The sequence below is a fragment of the Xenopus tropicalis genome, chromosome 6, assembly GCF_000004195.4.
Source record: "Xenopus tropicalis strain Nigerian chromosome 6, UCB_Xtro_10.0, whole genome shotgun sequence".
In the NCBI taxonomy this organism is placed as follows: Eukaryota; Metazoa; Chordata; class Amphibia; order Anura; family Pipidae; genus Xenopus; species Xenopus tropicalis.
This window is the reverse complement of record NC_030682.2, coordinates 36624833-36642532: the sequence shown is the minus strand read 5'-3', so window position 1 is coordinate 36642532 and position 17700 is coordinate 36624833. Positions and strand designations below refer to the sequence as shown.

The 17700-nt window shown below is 38.6% G+C and overlaps 1 protein-coding gene across 2 annotated transcripts in view; it reads left to right on the top strand.

The window, feature by feature from the left end:
- The first annotated feature begins 1568 nt into the window (after nt 1-1568).
- dgkb (diacylglycerol kinase beta) overlaps nt 1569-17700 on the top strand; it is a 271623-nt gene continuing 255491 nt past the window's right edge. The window contains exon 1 of one of the 2 annotated variants that reach the window (XM_031903168.1): nt 1569-1898. The gene's annotated coding sequence lies outside the window, so the exon portion shown is untranslated. 2 annotated transcript variants of the gene reach the window in all.

Here is a 17700-nt window from a genome sequence, read left to right as displayed (position 1 = left end):
TTTTCCGCCATGTGCCTTATTTCCCGCCGCGTGCGATATTAGCGCACGGTATTACACACGTAACCATTACTTTCTGTAAAGTACTGTTCTGAAAATTACCATTTCCCTGAAAACTGGAGGCTGCATCACTCTAGAACGATCACATACTTGAAAAAATCCAATTGCAAACTCCATGTTGTGTTGGCAAAATCTCACGAACCGTAATGTTGTTTAAGTACCGCCTGCCCCAAGTAGGTGTTAATATTCGCACAGATTAAAGCGATATTTTACATGTTTAGCGCTTCATATGTGTTTGTGAATCATGCGTTAGTACTATTTCTATTCGCTAATTAACGCAATTCATTAGAAATAATGCTTTGCGATGATGCGTTTTTTGCGCATGCAAAATGCGATATGCATGCCAAGCTCTTGCATTGCGCTGCCAACTTTCATAAATGACACCTAGGACGTTATTTATGTTTATTACAGCAGCTGAACAAAGAGGGAGCGCTAAAAATCAATACCTTACTTGAGTGAGCATTTGGGATCCCCCTTTAAAATGTAAAAGGGCCAGTAAAAAAATATCTTCATACCCTTTGCATTTGCTGGAGCTCCAAGGTGGTAAGTAAAAAAAAATGGATGCAATGCGTCAAGTGAAGGAATGGGTAGGGCTGGCCTTAATGAGTACTTTATATTCATTTTCTGATATCTTAATATGCCCTAGATGTAGAGAGATGTACCATGTTAGGGATGGAGGTTTTATGTGCACTCCCATGGAGTAAAACCATTTTTTTATTGTGGTTTTTATATGAATATTTATGAAATAATGCACTAACTATATGCAAGTAAATGGAAGCTTAGCTGCGCTCCTGTGGATTCCTAGAGCAGACTGAATTCTGATATTTTAATAGCCACAAGCTTAATAAGTAAAAACACCAAACAATAACCGGGCCGAGATTGATAGGCAATGATGCTGCAAGCAGACCCCAAAGCCTGGGGACCCCTGCCTCCCCCTCACCATCTTCTTCCTCTGTTCTTTTACCATTGGGTGCAGTAAAGTATGAGGGGCTAGTGACCTGCTACCTGAACAACCAGCTTTTTCTACATGTCTCAGGCTCAAGTAAGGAAGCAATGTATCTTGTAATCATGTATAACTTCCTTATATAATTTCATAAAACAAGTGACTATAAGCAAAAACTAATATACTGCATTAGATGAACTTTTCAAGCATAAACAAAGTGAGATACAAGAAAACTGAAGGATTTTAGGATATCATTTTTATTTGCAATGCCACAGAAAAGAAGCAAAATAAAGACAGATTGAATTACAACAAGAAATGATCAATTTAATCTGATCTGATTGATCAATTTGATCAATTTAATCTTAACTGCTTATTATTTTGGTGCAAAAAATGTGAGTGTTGGGAAATCCCCTGAGTTAAAAAAAAAAAAAGCCGCGGAGATTCTGTGACATCACTTCAGTGTTATCAGGGACTGAGAAAGACTGCAGATGAGAGAGAGGGAGGGAGGGACGGAGGGTATTGGAAAACAGATCCCTCCTCCCCTGGACCACCGTTTCACTCAGCACAGAAAACAGACACACACAAGAGAGGTGGAGGAGGGGGAAATAAACAGGGCAATCAATTGTAATGAAACCCCTATTAAATCCTCTAGATGGAGCAAGCTGTAACTCTGTTTTATTTCATTAGTCTTGTAAGGCTGAGAAAGATCATAGTGTTTGAATTGTTCCATTAACACCAAGGACAACAGCAAGAGGGGAAAAACTGTGTTCTGTGCTGCCTGCCTCTCTATGCAAACTGTTATTTGGTTGGATAGAAGGAAATCCGTAGCAGTCCAGTCAGCCCCCAAAGCAAGTGTCTGCACTCGTAAGAGAAGTCCATGCTGCAGTTGTAACCCCAGGTAAGGGTCTTTTTCCTATTTTTTTTTTTTTGCCGATAGGATAACCTAGAATTTTCTTTATGAATGGCACTAGCACATCTCTGCATCCTAATCTGCTTAAATGTGGGCTGGATTTTGCACAGTGTCAGTGGCTGAGATTGCCACAGCATCTCTGCATGGGAAAACAGCTTGACCATAAGACTGTATGACTTACTGCACCTTCTCTTCTCACATATATTGACTGCATCTTGCCCACAGGAGATGATTTATACTGCAAGCTTGGCAAGCAGGCAAGTAAAGTAAAGGTGCATTTATAAATTGTGACTGCTGGGTTGCCTGCAGCTTTGTGGAGTATACAGGGTTACTGGACTGTAATGAAATTCCAATTAAAATGCATGCGTGATGAGCTAATGAAGGAACACTTAAGCATAATTGTTTTGTTTACATCAGGCTTTCTCTAAGGTCCTTAATAGGTGCTTATGATATGCTGGTTAAATGACAGCAGCCTAAGCAATATCCTGGTTTAATGGGTTACGCTTATCGAGTGGAACACAAAGAGTTATGGGCATTATTTATTATAATTTGTTACTATGGGATTAGTAGAGCTAGATACCTGCTGGCCATATAGTATAAACCTCCAGTAACTTGTGACTTTTGGTAAAACTAAAGCAAAGATTTTATTTTTTGGGAGAGTGCCTCTAGTGTCTGTTGCCCCATACCAATGTTGTGTCCAGCTGTGGCCTTTGAATACCAGTGGGAAGCTGTTGTTTCATCTTGTTCTACACTTGCTGCAACATGTCGCATAGTATTACAATGCGGTTATATTACTTAGAACCCTGAAAGAGCGATGCTGATAGGAATGGGGGAACAGCAGCAAGCAATGTACCCTTGGCAGAGATGAATTTGGCTCTACTCAAAGCACGTGATACAAGTCAATAAACACAGGGATAAGGAAGAAGTCAATTGCATCTTCCTCTTATCTATTGCTTATCCAGGGCTTTCATGGTAAATCCTTATTGAGAAGCAGCAAATACTACATATTATTACCAAGGTCCCAATACTTCATACACACATGGTAATGTTGTTTTAAAATGCTGTTGTGCCTTCAGGTGATGGGATATTAGATCTCACTGCAGATCCGTGTCGTGCTTTGGGTTTGTTACTTTATAAATGAATACAAGGAGAGCTTAACTGTAAAATTATTGCTCCGTCAAAAAGTTTATGTTTAGTCATGTCTCATAGGCGTCTCTGCTTATACAAAAGTCACAGTAGACTAATAAACATATTTTAAAATATCCAGAGAAATATATTTTGCCCAGAGTTCTGATAGTTACCTCTTTTTCTGGCAGTTTTGTTCAGTGAAGTGAAGGCTTGCAATCATCAGTAGATATAATAAAAAGAGGTTGTCATAGCAAATATAATAGCAAGCAATGCTAGGAATTCTTGCATACTGACTCTCATTACGACTCTAGCCTTGAGCATTGTGTATAGCTACATTGGATCAACTTTCTGTAGCTGCCACTGTCGCTATTGGGAATTTGAATGAAAAAATCCTAAACGGAAAAAATACTCTGTGGTTGAACCTTGCTTTCTGACATGCTGCTAATATTGCCAATATTAAATGTTATTTACATGTTTTTAAGCTAGAGTCTCCCACTTTGCAGAATATATTGTTATCATAAATCATGTACCACATGATCAAGGTGCAAAATCTCAAAAGCATCACTGTGTTTATAGTGTTTAGGATGTAAATTCAGTAGAATATGCCCCCGTAGGCTTACACCTGTAGCAAAACTTTATCATTGCATTCCTCATAGGCTTACCTGGCAAATGTGTGAATTTGTCTTTGTATATCCAAAGGGATAACACACTATTTTCTATAATAATTGTTTTCTTGTAGGCTAGGGATGAGAAAAGGGAAAACAATAATTTCAGTATAACCCTGCAGAGTTTACATTAATTCCTTCCTGCTGAGCTTGATAAGCCAAAAAAAGGGCTAACTGAAAATCAAACAAAAACATATACAAAAACAAGTATTGTCATCATTTATACAACATTATCTTCCCTTTGTTTTGCAGGAAAAATTTTAAGTGTGCACGGACATTGTATAATGTCCTAAATAGTACAAGTATGGGACCCCTTATCCAGAATGCTCGGGACCTGGGGTTTTCCAGATAAGGGGTGTTTCCATAATTCGAATCTCCTACCAAAAGTCTGCTAAAAATATTATTTAAACAGCAATTAAACCCAATAGGATTGTTTTGGCTCCAATAAGGATTAATTATATCTTAGTTGGGACCAAGTACAGGTACTGTTTTATTATTACAGAGAAAAAGGAAATCATTGTTAAAAATGTTAATTATTTTATTAAAATGGAATCTATGGGAGATGGCCTTTCCGTAATTCGGAACTTTCTGGATTATGGGTTTCCGTATAAAGGGAATAAGTAGCATAAGGAGGAATTATGACACATTTAGAACAAGTGAAATATATGTAATAGAAAATTATTTTGCTCCCAACAGCCCTATCACACATTTCTTGAGATTAGCATTTTGGTCTTTGGTCATGGCAAAAATCAGCCCTCAGTCTACATGGATAGGAATATTAAAGCACCTTGGGTATCAGGCACTTTCAGGAGTTCTCCATTCAAACAAACCAATGACCAGTCTGAACATTTTCACCCCTACCCAGTGAGAAAACACTCAAAATCGCCGTGGAATGGCACTGCACTTAAAGGGGAACTCCACCAAAACACAATTTAAGCTTTTTGAAAAGTAAATATAATTTGAAGCAACTTTGCAATAAACATCAATTAAAAATATGTAGCCTTTTCATAGTTTTTGATGTAATAAGCCTTACCCTCTGTTCTCCTGCTGATCTGGCGGACTACGTTGAGACTCAAAAAAAAAGTAACATTAGTTGACTGTCCTCAGCCCACCTACTCCAAATCCCACAATTCCCTGCACACATGATACCAGTAAGGAAAGGAACATCACAGTGCAATACATTGTGGGTTATGTAGTTCCTGCATGCTGTTTGTAAGCTGTGTAGAAGTTGCTACAATTTGTAACATCAATGTTTTAGTCCCTCCTTCCCTGCCAGGATTTCAAATGATGCAGAAAGAGAAAGAACTGTTTTGCAGCTTGATTTTTATCAAATAAAAATGGTATTTATTCATACTTTTTGAAGGAACAGATTGCAGTGATAGGTAAATCTGTGTTGTGTGGGGCCCTTTAACACATTTTTGTTAATTTAATAAAGGCTCTATTAAGACACAGCAGATACTGCAATGTATTAGGATTAAATATAACACTTGACATTAGTTAGAAATATGACTGGAGTGAAAATCCAGCAGTGGGGATCACAGCACTGGCAGAGTACCAGATGTGTTAGACAGAATCATAATCTAAACTTGAACAGAGATCTGGACAGGCAGCAAACAAGGTGTAAGGCAGGAAGGGGCCAATAATCAGAGACTAGAGGTCAGAAAATATGCACTCACTAATCAGCAATTGGACAAGGCACTAGAGTAGGGGTCCCCTTTAACAAATTTTTGTTCGGCAGCCGGAGTGCGTCTTTAATAAAGGCTCTATTAAGACACAGCAGATACTGCTATGTATTAGGATTAAATATAACACTTGACATTAGTATTAAGCAGCTCATTTGGGGGGGACAAAATGCTGGGGTAACAAAACACTTGACATCACTCTATGTGCTGTTGCCTAGATGCCAAAAAATGTTTTTTTGTTATTACTATATCAGTGGAGACAAAGCAAAATGTTTATATCAGTAACATTTTCAGGCAGCTTATAACAGGTTGCTGTTTCAAATACTGTCGTTAAGGCCTAGATACTGGATATGATAAACATGTGTGGCCTTGGTGAAAACAAAAATGAATACAAAAAAAAACCCACCACAGCTAGAGAACAACTGCATAACCGTATAAGGGAAATGGTGCAGACAGGAAGAACTATCTTTTGAAACCTTCTGTGATCAATTTCCCCAGTTTAATTGGATCTGGGCACTTTCCTAAATGTTTTATGGAACATTGCAGATAAGACCCGCAAAACTTGCTGAATTGTTTTCATTCATTTCTAGTGTGTATGTTGAAATGATTACCATGGCAACTAAAATGTGACAAAGAAAGGCAAAGTATAGCTGTGCCAATATAATATTTTTTCAAATTGGCAAGAAAAAGTTGTATTATAGAGGTCGATACAAAATTGCTCACATATTTTTCTGCATTCTGAAGCAACTTTAAAAATACCCACAACAGGTAGTCTAGGCACACAATTTGACTGGAAGAAGCTGTGTTGGTATTAATCAGGTCCCCCATCCCTTACACTCCAGTCAAAAGTCCAGATCCCTTGAATCCTTAATTAAACAGTACAAGAATGCACAAGCAGTTATTTAATTGCCAACTATTAAAAATAAGGGTTGCCAGTTGGTCTACACGTAGGTATAGTGTGTGTATTGACACAGGGGAACCATGGAGCTACTACCACCCCCGTGGATTTGCATCAGAAGCATCAATTCCTCATGTCACCAATTATGGTTGGAATTATAGGAAAACTGCTGCATTGTGGGTAAAAACATGGCAAATGCATCTGAAATTTGCACTTTAAACATTGTTTCAGTGGTTGTTTAATGTAACCCCAGGTATGGCTCTGTACTGCACAAGCAAACACTTTTGTATTAATTAGAAGCAAATTGATTAGTACCATGTTTTTATCACATATCAGTGCAGATGACACATTTGAAAGGTACAAGAAATACAAATCTTCACTCATTTCTCTCACTCATAAATAATAGCATATAGTTTTATATTAACTATGACATGATGATATGTAAGTCAAAAGTCGAAACATGTTCTGTCAGCTCCATGTTCAAAACCAGCATACCTACATGGTGTGTTTTATATCTACACTAGGTTCTGTTTCAAAAATCTCTTTAAACAATGAAGAAGAATCTGCCATCATGAGTGTCATAAAAGAGAAGCAACAATAGTTGAAGTTAAAAATTCAATTAGAATATTAGATATGGGGGAATATTTATCAAAGGGGAAAAAAGTGAACATAGAATCACTTTGCACAAAGTTATTATAGAGGGAAAATAAAGGTTTTCCGAAAGGCAAAGAAGTAGTTGCAGTCAGAACTGGGTATATTTTTATAGGGGAGTGCAATAAGAAAATCATTATATATTCACCTTGTATTACATTCAATAGTCAAAAACAAGAAGAGAATGAGTATCTAGAAGGCATAATGGCTTGCAAATGTTGCAGCCTCATCCAAGCAGATTTGTCAGTTCAGCTAAGGGAATTCACCAGCATTTTAAAACCTTTAGAGTAATACAGTTAAAATTAGTGTTTATAGATGGGCAAATCTGTCCCACTTCAAAACTCACAAAATGCATTGGAGTCAGTGTGGTTTTTTCGCAGCGACTTTCTCCGAGCCACTCATTTTTTTTTGGAATCTATGTTTGTTTCTTCGCGTTGAAACTTGGTGAAAATTTCACCCATTACTATTAATAGCATTATCTAAACTCTAATGCTAGCTGTTAGATATATGACCGGAGTGGAAACCCAGCAGTGGGGATCACAGCACTGGCAGAGTACCAGATGTGTTAGACAGAATCATAATCTAAACTTGAACAGAGATCTGAACAGGCAGCAAACAAGGTGTAAGGCAGGAAGGGGCCAATAATCAGAGACTAGAGGTCAGAAAATATGCACTCACTAATCAGCAATTGGACAAGGCTCTAGAGTAGGGGTCCCCAACATTTTTTATCTGTGACCCACATTCAACTGTAAAAAGAGTTGGGGAGCAGCACAAGCATGAATAAAGTTCCTGGGGGCACCAAATAAGGGCTACAATTGGTTATTTGGTAACCCCTATATGGACTGGCGGCCTATAGGAGGCTCTGTTTGGCAGTACGCCCAGTTTTTATGTTTTCACAAAAATTTGCCTCCAAGCTAGGAATTCAAAAATAAGCACCTGCTTTGAGGCAACATCCAAGGGGTTAGTGAGCAACATGTAGCTCACAAATCACTGGTTAGGTATCACTGCACTAGAATATCAGGATGGCTTATATAATGTAATTTTTTACCAAATGAGTTGCCATGACATCAAAGTGGGACACTAAACATGGCACAAAAATTCTTAAATGTGTTACCCCTGGGGAATTAGAGGGAATTTCCAAGAAAATTTTCTAACTAGACTAGAGTCGTGTATGTCTGAATGTTTGACTGAATAACTTTCTTCAGAGCCAAATCCCTTTAAGAGGATACAATATTGTAGAGATCCTTGAGAAATCTAGAGTCAATGATTCTCCTAATTAAATTCTTACATTCACTACATCAGCAACTGGGGGTTGTTGTCCAGAAAAGGGAGGGAGAAGTGGGCTTTAGAAGAGGAGCAGGCTCTGGGAAAAGTCAACACTCATGTCGGAGGGCCACCAGCAATTAAATGCTGAAAGCTCTTACAGCACATATTCCTTAATGGTGACTTTACTAGAACTGTGGCTTTGTTACAGAACAGACAGGCACATTTATGTCAGCCCATGTATACAGATAGTATGTGGCTGACAGGTGGTGTTGTAGGCCTCAACCTATTTTTAGCAATGGTTGTTCCTTTTTGTAATAGATAGTCTCCTTGCCTCTTTAAATCCATTTGTCTCCTTGGTCCAATATATGTATGTATATTTTTTATTTATACACCGCTACTTGTATACATAGAGAGGTATATCAAAACAAAACAAGACATAAAAGTTACCAGAGCAAATAGGAATCAATAGGATAACTATATAGTGAATAAAGTACCCCCTATTGTAAAATATAAGGTGAATTTTTTGGCGAAGCAAAACAGCACAGATTCACTCATCACTACTAAGCACCGATGATAGCTGATGACATGACAAGGGGACTCCTCAATTGACCCTTCGCCTTGAGGTAACCCACTGAACCCCTTTCTTACATACCTTAATGAAACACCAGGAGACAGAGGTGGAGAAAATGGCCACAGCATTTATTCACATTTTATCAAATAAATAGGACCATGCCAATCTAACCCAAGGCAATATTCTAAAGCCATAATTTCATAAGAGGTCGCTACTATGCTCTGCCGTGAGTATTAGACTGCCTCTACCTACAGAGAGGATGGCCCCAAACTCTGCTACCAGCAGGAGCTGCATTACCAAACATGAGAGAAGTTCAGCAGCCCTGCTGCCGGTCCTGGATCTGCAGTGTCTCGATGATAGGAAATCCAAGCAGGCTCTCACCTAGCACAAGCAGCAGTAGCGTCTGTATCTATTAATCCACCGTGTAGTCACAGGAGAGAACCTCCTTTCTCCCTATGCTAAAATGACCTGTGCAGTACTCTGGCAAGGTCCTACCGCTGCTGTGACAAATAAAACTTAAAATATATTATCATATATCCACTTTTTTTATCCAGGAAAGCAAAAGACCCAACCTGAAGCTAGTGCCAATTATGCTTCAAGAGGGAAAAAATTACTTCCTGACCCCCTTGGCAATCAGAAATATTCCCTGGATCAAGCAATCGTAGTTAACATGAATTAAATACAATGCTGACTCTCAAGTTTATACCGGTTAAAGATACAGAAAACACAATATAACAATGCATTCAGGAAAACATCCACATTCAGTTATTAATAGATAATATGAAAACAAAAAGAAGAGAAACTGATGACATTTTGCAAAATATGCAAAAAAGGGGAGGGTGGTTGGGATGTTTCTACCTGCTCAGAAGATAAGGAAGTGAGTGCTTCTTTTTTGACATCACATCCCTCTCTTTCTCCCCCCCCCCCCCAGGCTGGCTTTCTCCTGCCTTAACTCTTTCCTTCTCACCTAATCACAGTTGTACCTAGTTCTGCCAATCTCTAAACATAAACCAGTGTAATCTGGCTGCTGGTTATTCGGATCCCTTGTCATGCAGCCCCTGCGCTTATAGCTCCAGGGCTTTCCTTTACTAAGCTTCAGTTATAAGGATATAATTTACAGGATATTCATGGCTTTTATATATTATATATAAATAAATACAAGATAAAGTGCTAAGAGACAAGAGGAAGGAGGTATCTTCAGTTTAAGCCTAAAACTAAAATTAGTACCTAAATTTAAAATCGTTGGCCTCCCCTTTGATGTAACACAGTCTGAAATACCTATCTGTAGCCTTGTACGTCTTCCCCTGTGAACCTGATGTTATCAACCACTGCATTCAGTAAAGGGTATATAAAACCTTGTATATTTTGTGTGTGTATGTCATGGCTTGTATGAAAAACTTTACAAAGAGAAATTCAAAAAGAAACAAAGGAAACAAGCCGCCACAAATAAATCCCATCACATTAACAGTGAGGCTCTAAGTGTTTAAAACTGTATAAGAGGGTCTGCAGACTTTCTTTGTTGGTCATGGGGAAAGTCACAATCGCCACTGTACCTCCAGGATTTTCAGTATAATAGAAGTTTTTGCTCTCTAAAGATTTAATCGGTGCTAAGCCATGGCAATTAACCCCTCACTATAACACACTGACAGGACTTAAAGACTCCTAACCAGCTTACATGATGGTAATCAAAGACAGTTTAAAAGACAGCAAACATATAAAGAGTTAAAAAATGTTTACATTTGCTAACAATACATTTAAAGGGAATATTTATGAAGCTTTTAAAAGTAAAATTTCAGTTGTGATATCAGCTGTATGCTATTATTTGTTAAATGTATGTCTCATATTTTGTCCCCAGCTACTGTATCTTTATTGTAAATCAGTTGCACATAGTGAGCAGCTTAAAATATATGTAAGCTTATCAGCCAGTGACTAATAGAAAAACTGATGACTGGAAAAGCAGACAGCATGCATTATCAACCAAGTGAAAAACATTGAACTGCGAAATCCTTATGGATTCTTGGCCATTTTAGCAAATTGGACCATTTTAAAAGCATTTTCTGCCTTACCAATGCCTCAGTTCTGTCAAAAGCTTATTTTAAAGCCATGTACAGCAACATTTAAGAAAATTTCACTCCTTCTTGAAACCTGGAGACACAGCATATACACAATTTCTGTTCCATTCTCCTAAGGACAGATTTGGCAGGAATCTCACTTCCCCTCTGCCACACCCCGTAGTGGATCCCCTCAGGGAATTCTCTATCCTGATTCCCTATTCACTTGGATGCCTACACTACAGGCAATATGGCCTGGGAGAGATACCTCCAAAACTGCAAGTCCTATGAAGGAGCTCAGAACTGCTCTTTCTAGCTCAGCCCTAACTGCCTTACACTCCTAGAGTGTACTATAATGGGAGCTACACCTGCCAATATCTGCCTCATTCACGGGGCCCTGTTCCCTGGCTCTAACTGGGCCTGTTCCCTGGCTTTAACTGGGCCCGTTCCCTGGCTTTAACTGGGCCCGTTCCCTGGGCTCACAGCAGCCATCCACCCTGTTTCTCAGGTGGAAGCAAAGAGGAAGGTGCCACTCCTTTCCCAGCACTATACCAAAGTGAGGCAGGAAGTGGTCACCATACCTGCTAGCCAATAGCACACATATGTTAATGAACTTACTTAGATACATTCCCTTCCACCCAGCAACTAAGGGAACTGAACCTGTAGGGATTTAAAGCCATAGGGGCCATGTAACCCTATAGGTCCCTACAGAGGGATTCTGCCTCCCATGTTGACAGAGAAGGAAAAATATTACCCCAATTTTGCAAGTATCACAAAGTCTCTCTGGTTTAGAATATTAATGTATCATGTCTGGGTGCTCAGTTACAGAAATAAGAGGTGAAATGTTTTGGTGTGTCCATTCTCATCATTCTAAGAAGTGTCCAGGAAACTGCATTTGCCTTATTCTTTAGAAGCACATGCATAGGACCTGTTATCTGGAATGCTCGGGACCTGGGCTTTTCTGGATAAGGAGTCTTTCTATAATTGGGATCTCCATAACTTACGTCTAATAAAAATCATTTAAACATTGAATAAACCCAAAAGGATTGTTTAACCTCCAGTAAGGTTTTGTTATTACAGAGAAAAAGGGAATCATTTAAAAAAATGGAATTATTTAATAAATATTGAGTCTATGGGAGATTTTCAGATAACGGGTTTCCAGATAACGGATCCTCTGTAATTAAAAAATTATGAAGCAAAGAGTCAGAGAAAATGTAAAATGTTTAATTATACATTAATAAAGTTCCAGCAACTTTCAGTATAAGAGTGGGAAAATGAGAGCAGGTAATGGGGTTAATACATGTGGCTCTCAGGTAAAAGTGAGAATAATCTGAGGGTAAGATTTTCTACATCATTGTTTTTTTGGGGGGGTTTTTTTGTTTGTTTGTATAAAGAAGCTATGGGGAAACCAAGCAGGGCATACACTTTCTATGCATTCTAAGGCATTTTAGAAAGGTCTTGAAAGTGAAAGTAAAAGACATAGGGATATGTATGAAGCTCGTAACCACTACATACAAAGGGAGCCATGGTAGTATCTCCTGGTAATCCCAGGATTCCTTTGTGTATATTTGGCCTGTAATTTTTAACTTATTCAACAAATGCCATTAAACTGTTGTTCTTTCCTTGCATTATACCCTTTTTACTGATATTTCTCTGATGAAATATATAATTTGACATGTATCAGATGATTTGCTTATATGGCATTCCACAGGCCGGTACAGGGAATCGTTAATCGGCTGTTTGTTCCATTAGAGCAGAATGTGTATTTGCCTTTTCATTGCCCCTGCAGGTGACTCCCCAGGCACTTTATTTTATGCTAAAGTAATATCAGAGGGTATGTCTGTTAATCAGAAACTAATTACGCACAATGTTCCTAAAAGCAATGCTGTCATTCCTGATAGTGTGCTGTTCAAATAAATCATCCTTCCCCTTTTGCCTGATTCAGATGATAACTAACATATAGCAAACCTATCATATTTAATATATTGCAGATTTATTGAAACTGATTTGCTTGTATTTGTAAATGTTGTCTGCATTTTTCTTCTTCGGGTCGTGGATATTAGTCAGTGTATTAATTCATAGCTGCAAGGTGTAAAGAGTCAGAATAAGAATATGAACTTAAACTTTGCCTTTACAGACTCTGTCTTTCCCCAATAATGTATCTTGACAACTTATACTGTACTGGATACAGATTTTTTATTGAGGCAGAGCTACATGCTTCAAAATTCAGTCAAAACTGCTAATTACTAAGCCTGAAGACCCACCATGATAAGAATCTTGAGGCCAACCTTCATCATAAGACTAGGGGTCACATTTACTAATCCACGAACGGATCGAAAGTGGCCGAATGCGTTTTTTTCGTAATGATCGGTATTTTGCAATTTTTTTCCGTCGCCGTTGCAACTTTTTCGGAAATTGTCGCAACTTTTTCAGAAATTGTCGCAACTTTTTCGTAGCCGTTATGACTTGCGGGAATTGTCGCGACTTTTTCGTAGCCATCGCGAAAAAATCGGAAAGGTTTGCCCGCCGTTTACTAGCGCTCAATACGACAATTTGCGCAAGTCGTAACGGCTACAAAAAAGTCGCGACAATTCACAAAAAAGTCGCATCGGCGACGAAAAATTGCAAAAAATACAAAAAAGTCGCAAAATGTTCGTTTCCAATCCGATTTTTTTCCCATTCGGGATTCGGATTCGTGGATTAGTAAATCAGCCCCTAGGTGTGGTCCCTTGCCCCCAACCTCCAGCCAGAAAGTCTACAAAGTGTAATAATCATCAGACCCTCTAAAGGGTCCCCAGACTTACTACGCTGGTATAATGGCTACACTTCCCCACCTACAGAAGATCCTTGCCCAGACTTATGACAAACACAGAAGTGATAACAAATAAATTGATAAAAAGCTGACAAAAAATTGGCAGTGTGTGGCACTATTTTATTTTAAAAATTCTTATCATCTTAGCCAGAAGGCTGGGGCATAATCACAAAGTTCAGTAGTTGCAAAGAAAGTGTGCTAGTGCCATCTCTTCTGTGCATATTCACCGTAATTTCATCCCCCCGGGTATGCAGGTATTTTGGCCAGAGGATCAAGTAAGCCTTTTTAAAAAAATCCATAAAAATGACTTCACGTTTGAATAGGAAGTCAGTAAAAGAGCTGTCTACTATGCATGCCTGATTTACATTAGTGATGAGCGAAAATTTTAACCAGGTTTTGCCATGCAAAAAACACCCATAGACTTCCTGTACTACAGTGCAGTTTGCTGAGTGCCGCCGGCTCCCCTGCGCAGCCTGGGAAAGGAGGCGGCAGGAAGTTGCATGGATGTGTAAGGTTAATGGGGTTTTTGCAAAATTTTTGATAAATTAGCCAGAAACACTACTTTTTAAGCACATTCTTTCTATATTTAGAGGAGTATAATACACTGGAACATTCTTGTTTTTCAAACAATATATCTCCTTTAAAATAATGGGAATCCTTACGAGGTAAATCTCTGTCTTACGCTTTTTCCCTGGCATGAATTGTAAAGACTCTGGTATCCCCTTCCCTGCGGCTGGAAATCTATATTATGTAGCAAAACAATCCCTGGAGACTAAAAGTCTCTAGCATCTGTAGCTGACTGATGACCAATTAAGGATATCGACAGACCTATATATACCAGGCCATTTCCTACTCTTGATCTTGATCTTTGTTGTGTGATCTCTGGATGTAGCCTGCTCTTGAACATTTTCTGTTTATTTTTATTCCTCATCCTGGAGTATTATCCCAGTCCTTTGTTTTGTTCATTTAAAAGTCCTTTATGTCTGGGTTAGTGTCCATGGTTCTGGTGTGGCACAATTTCTATTTATAATCATCTTTAACTTACTGTGCCAGCTGTGTATGTTGGAGACTATAAACCCATAAGAACCGAACAACAGAAAACTCTCTCTCTCTCTCTCTCTCTCTCTCAAACATACACACACACACATACACACAAAATTCAAAAACAGCTTTTGGAAACATTTTGAGAAACATTGAAATATTCTGTTTTAAAAATGTTGTGCTTTTTCAGGGTTCATACTTAATCTGTGCTGTCAAAGCCTGGCCTTTGTAATACCATACACATCCAAAATAAATTGAAACAACTGTGCCCAAAACAAAGCAAAAGTACTGCCCTTTCTTGTAGCTCTGTGACTGAGCAAATTAGTGAAACAAATAATTTATCCTGTCTGTCCTGTCAGGAGAAGACAAGGGCATGTTTTATTGCAGCTGAAGATTGCCCTTGCTAAAATCATTTGCTTAATTGAAATGTATAATTCTTTTCTTTTTTCCTTTGCCAAAGAGAAAATAGGCAAGTGGGAGACTGCTAATGAGGGTTGTCGAAACCCCACTGATAAGCACCTTGTGATATTACATTTCCATAAAATATTGCTATTTGTCGTTTAATTGGTGTCAAGGGAAAGTTGCAGTTAAAGCATTAGTAAGAAAACATTTCAATAATGTGTAAAAGCCACAATCCTCAATTTTGTTTTGTGTTCTGTAAAGAAACTAGGATGAGGCTACCAGGAAGGGGTCTGTGGCGCTTACAGCACGCCAACAAAATTTGTATATGCCATGCCCACTTTTGGCCACTCTCCCATTGACATACACCCACCTAACATCACAGTCACACATTTCAATCTCAATATATTTCCCTAGAAAAATTCCCCAAAAAATGTATACCTATTACCAGACCTCAAACCATAATGCAAGCAATATTTCCAAAGATGATTTCGTGATAGCCATGCACAGATATATGTTGTGTGGTTTCTGTGGCCCAAATTTGTATAAGCCAGAACAGACAGCATTAATATGGATCATTTTTGCTTTTATTGGCACAGATATTATCTTTTACTTATAGATAATAATGGTAAAAGAACATTCTAGTGTTCAGGTATGGATTCTCTGAAAGTTGCCATGAAAAACCACCCTTAGACTCAAATGTATTCTGCACAGAAAAAGTGGATGTGAAAAAAAAATAAGGGTAAAAAAAAAACTAAGAAAAATTACCAATACTGTAGACTCCAATGTATTCTGCACAGAAAAAGTTGTACCAAAAAAGAAGTTGCTGTGACTTCAATGTGTTTTGCAAATTTTCCTGTGTTTTAGCAAATTTTTCAGGAAAGAGAAACAGAACAGATGTGCTCATCACTAAAACTAATATTTATAAACTACTTAGATACTAACACCTTGAGAGGGCACTCCTCTCTATAGAGCTGCCATATTCTGGACAAACTCCAGGCAGCAACTTTCATGAAGGGTCCTCCTGACTTAGCCATGTTGGCCCCGTTACATTGCCAAGACCCTTTAAATATCTACAATGGTCTTCCCTAATTCGGATCATATGTGGATGCACAACAAATGTGTCCCTTTGGCCTAATTCATGCCGTTTTAGACAATCCAATCATTTACATTTAAACACCCTACAGTATACACTGACTCCTAGGGGCACATTTACTAATCCACGAATCCGAATCACGAATGGAGAAAAATCGTATTGGAAATTTGGAAGATCGCAAATATCACGAAAATGCTTACGAAAAAATCGTATTAGTCACGATAATATCGTATTGGCGATCCGAAAGTCACACAATTTTCGTACTGAACAATTGTAAACAACGGTAAAACCTTTCTGATTTTTTCGTGCAAACGTCCGAAAAAGTCGTGCGGACGCCCGAAAAAATCGGCAAAAATACACTCGGAGCGTTCGCATGAACGCTCGAGCGTTCGTGCTTTTGTAAATGTGCCCCCTAGACTGAGGTATATCTGAACTAATGATGCAAGTACTGAGTAAAATGTTTGGATCCTGAATTTGCTATATCTGCAGTGGTTACCTTTTCACCCTTAGAAATTAGTCCAAAAACATTTTTTATTTGCAATGCCATTTTTCATTGAGGGTTTTTTTTTAAATTTCCATCACATATGTTTAGCAGTTTTTAGCATTTATATTATGCAGTTCCCCTCCCATGCACTTGCACTGAGCTTCTTATCCTCCGAATTAGTTACCTGGCAAAGTGTGCAGTTTTGTCAGAGCATGTCATATTGATATTCCTAGAAAACCCCGATGGACTACAAATGTCACTGCAGACTGATTATAAAACTGAAATCTTGTCATGTCCTTCTGTTTTTCACTTTCCTCCTGATGTCTTGTAAACAGATTTCTGATATCAGAAATGTTTAGTGATACTTGGGCAGCAGAAAAGGTGTTTAACCTTGTGTCTGCTTGGATATCTCTTTAACCATTACTGGGGTATTGGCAATGGTAAAACATACCCTAAAGCAGTGCTGTCCAACTTCTGTGGGACCAGGGGCCAGAATTGTAGTGGGGGCCAACGTAGCAGAGGGCCAATAATGGAAACTATTTTGACAGCTTCCTTTTTAAACCACACACATAGTAGAACAAGAAGTTTGACCATACCCACATTAATAGTGGTGGGGCTCACTGTTGAGATATCCCCCATCACTTGTATGTAAAAGAAGTTTATTAAGTCATATTAAGCTAAACCTTTAAATCTATATGCCTCCTCCTACCAGTGCATAATTACACACCTTAGGGACCCCCTAACAACTATTTCCAAACACTAACAATCTTCCAGAACAAACCCTTGCCATAGTCACCTCTTACAGGCAGCATAGGGCAGGCAGAGTATGGCACACAAGGCTGCATAGGGCAGACAGAGTATGGCACATACTGATGCAGGGTAGGGCAGGCAAGTTACCTTAGCAACCAGCAAGATGAGAGACTGGTATTTGAATAGGGGAGGGCCTGCATAGAAATGAAAGCAACAAAAAATAACAATAAAACTGCTGCTGGGGTCAGTGATCCCTGTTTAAAAACTGCAAAGAGCTGGAAGAAGAAGGCAAATAA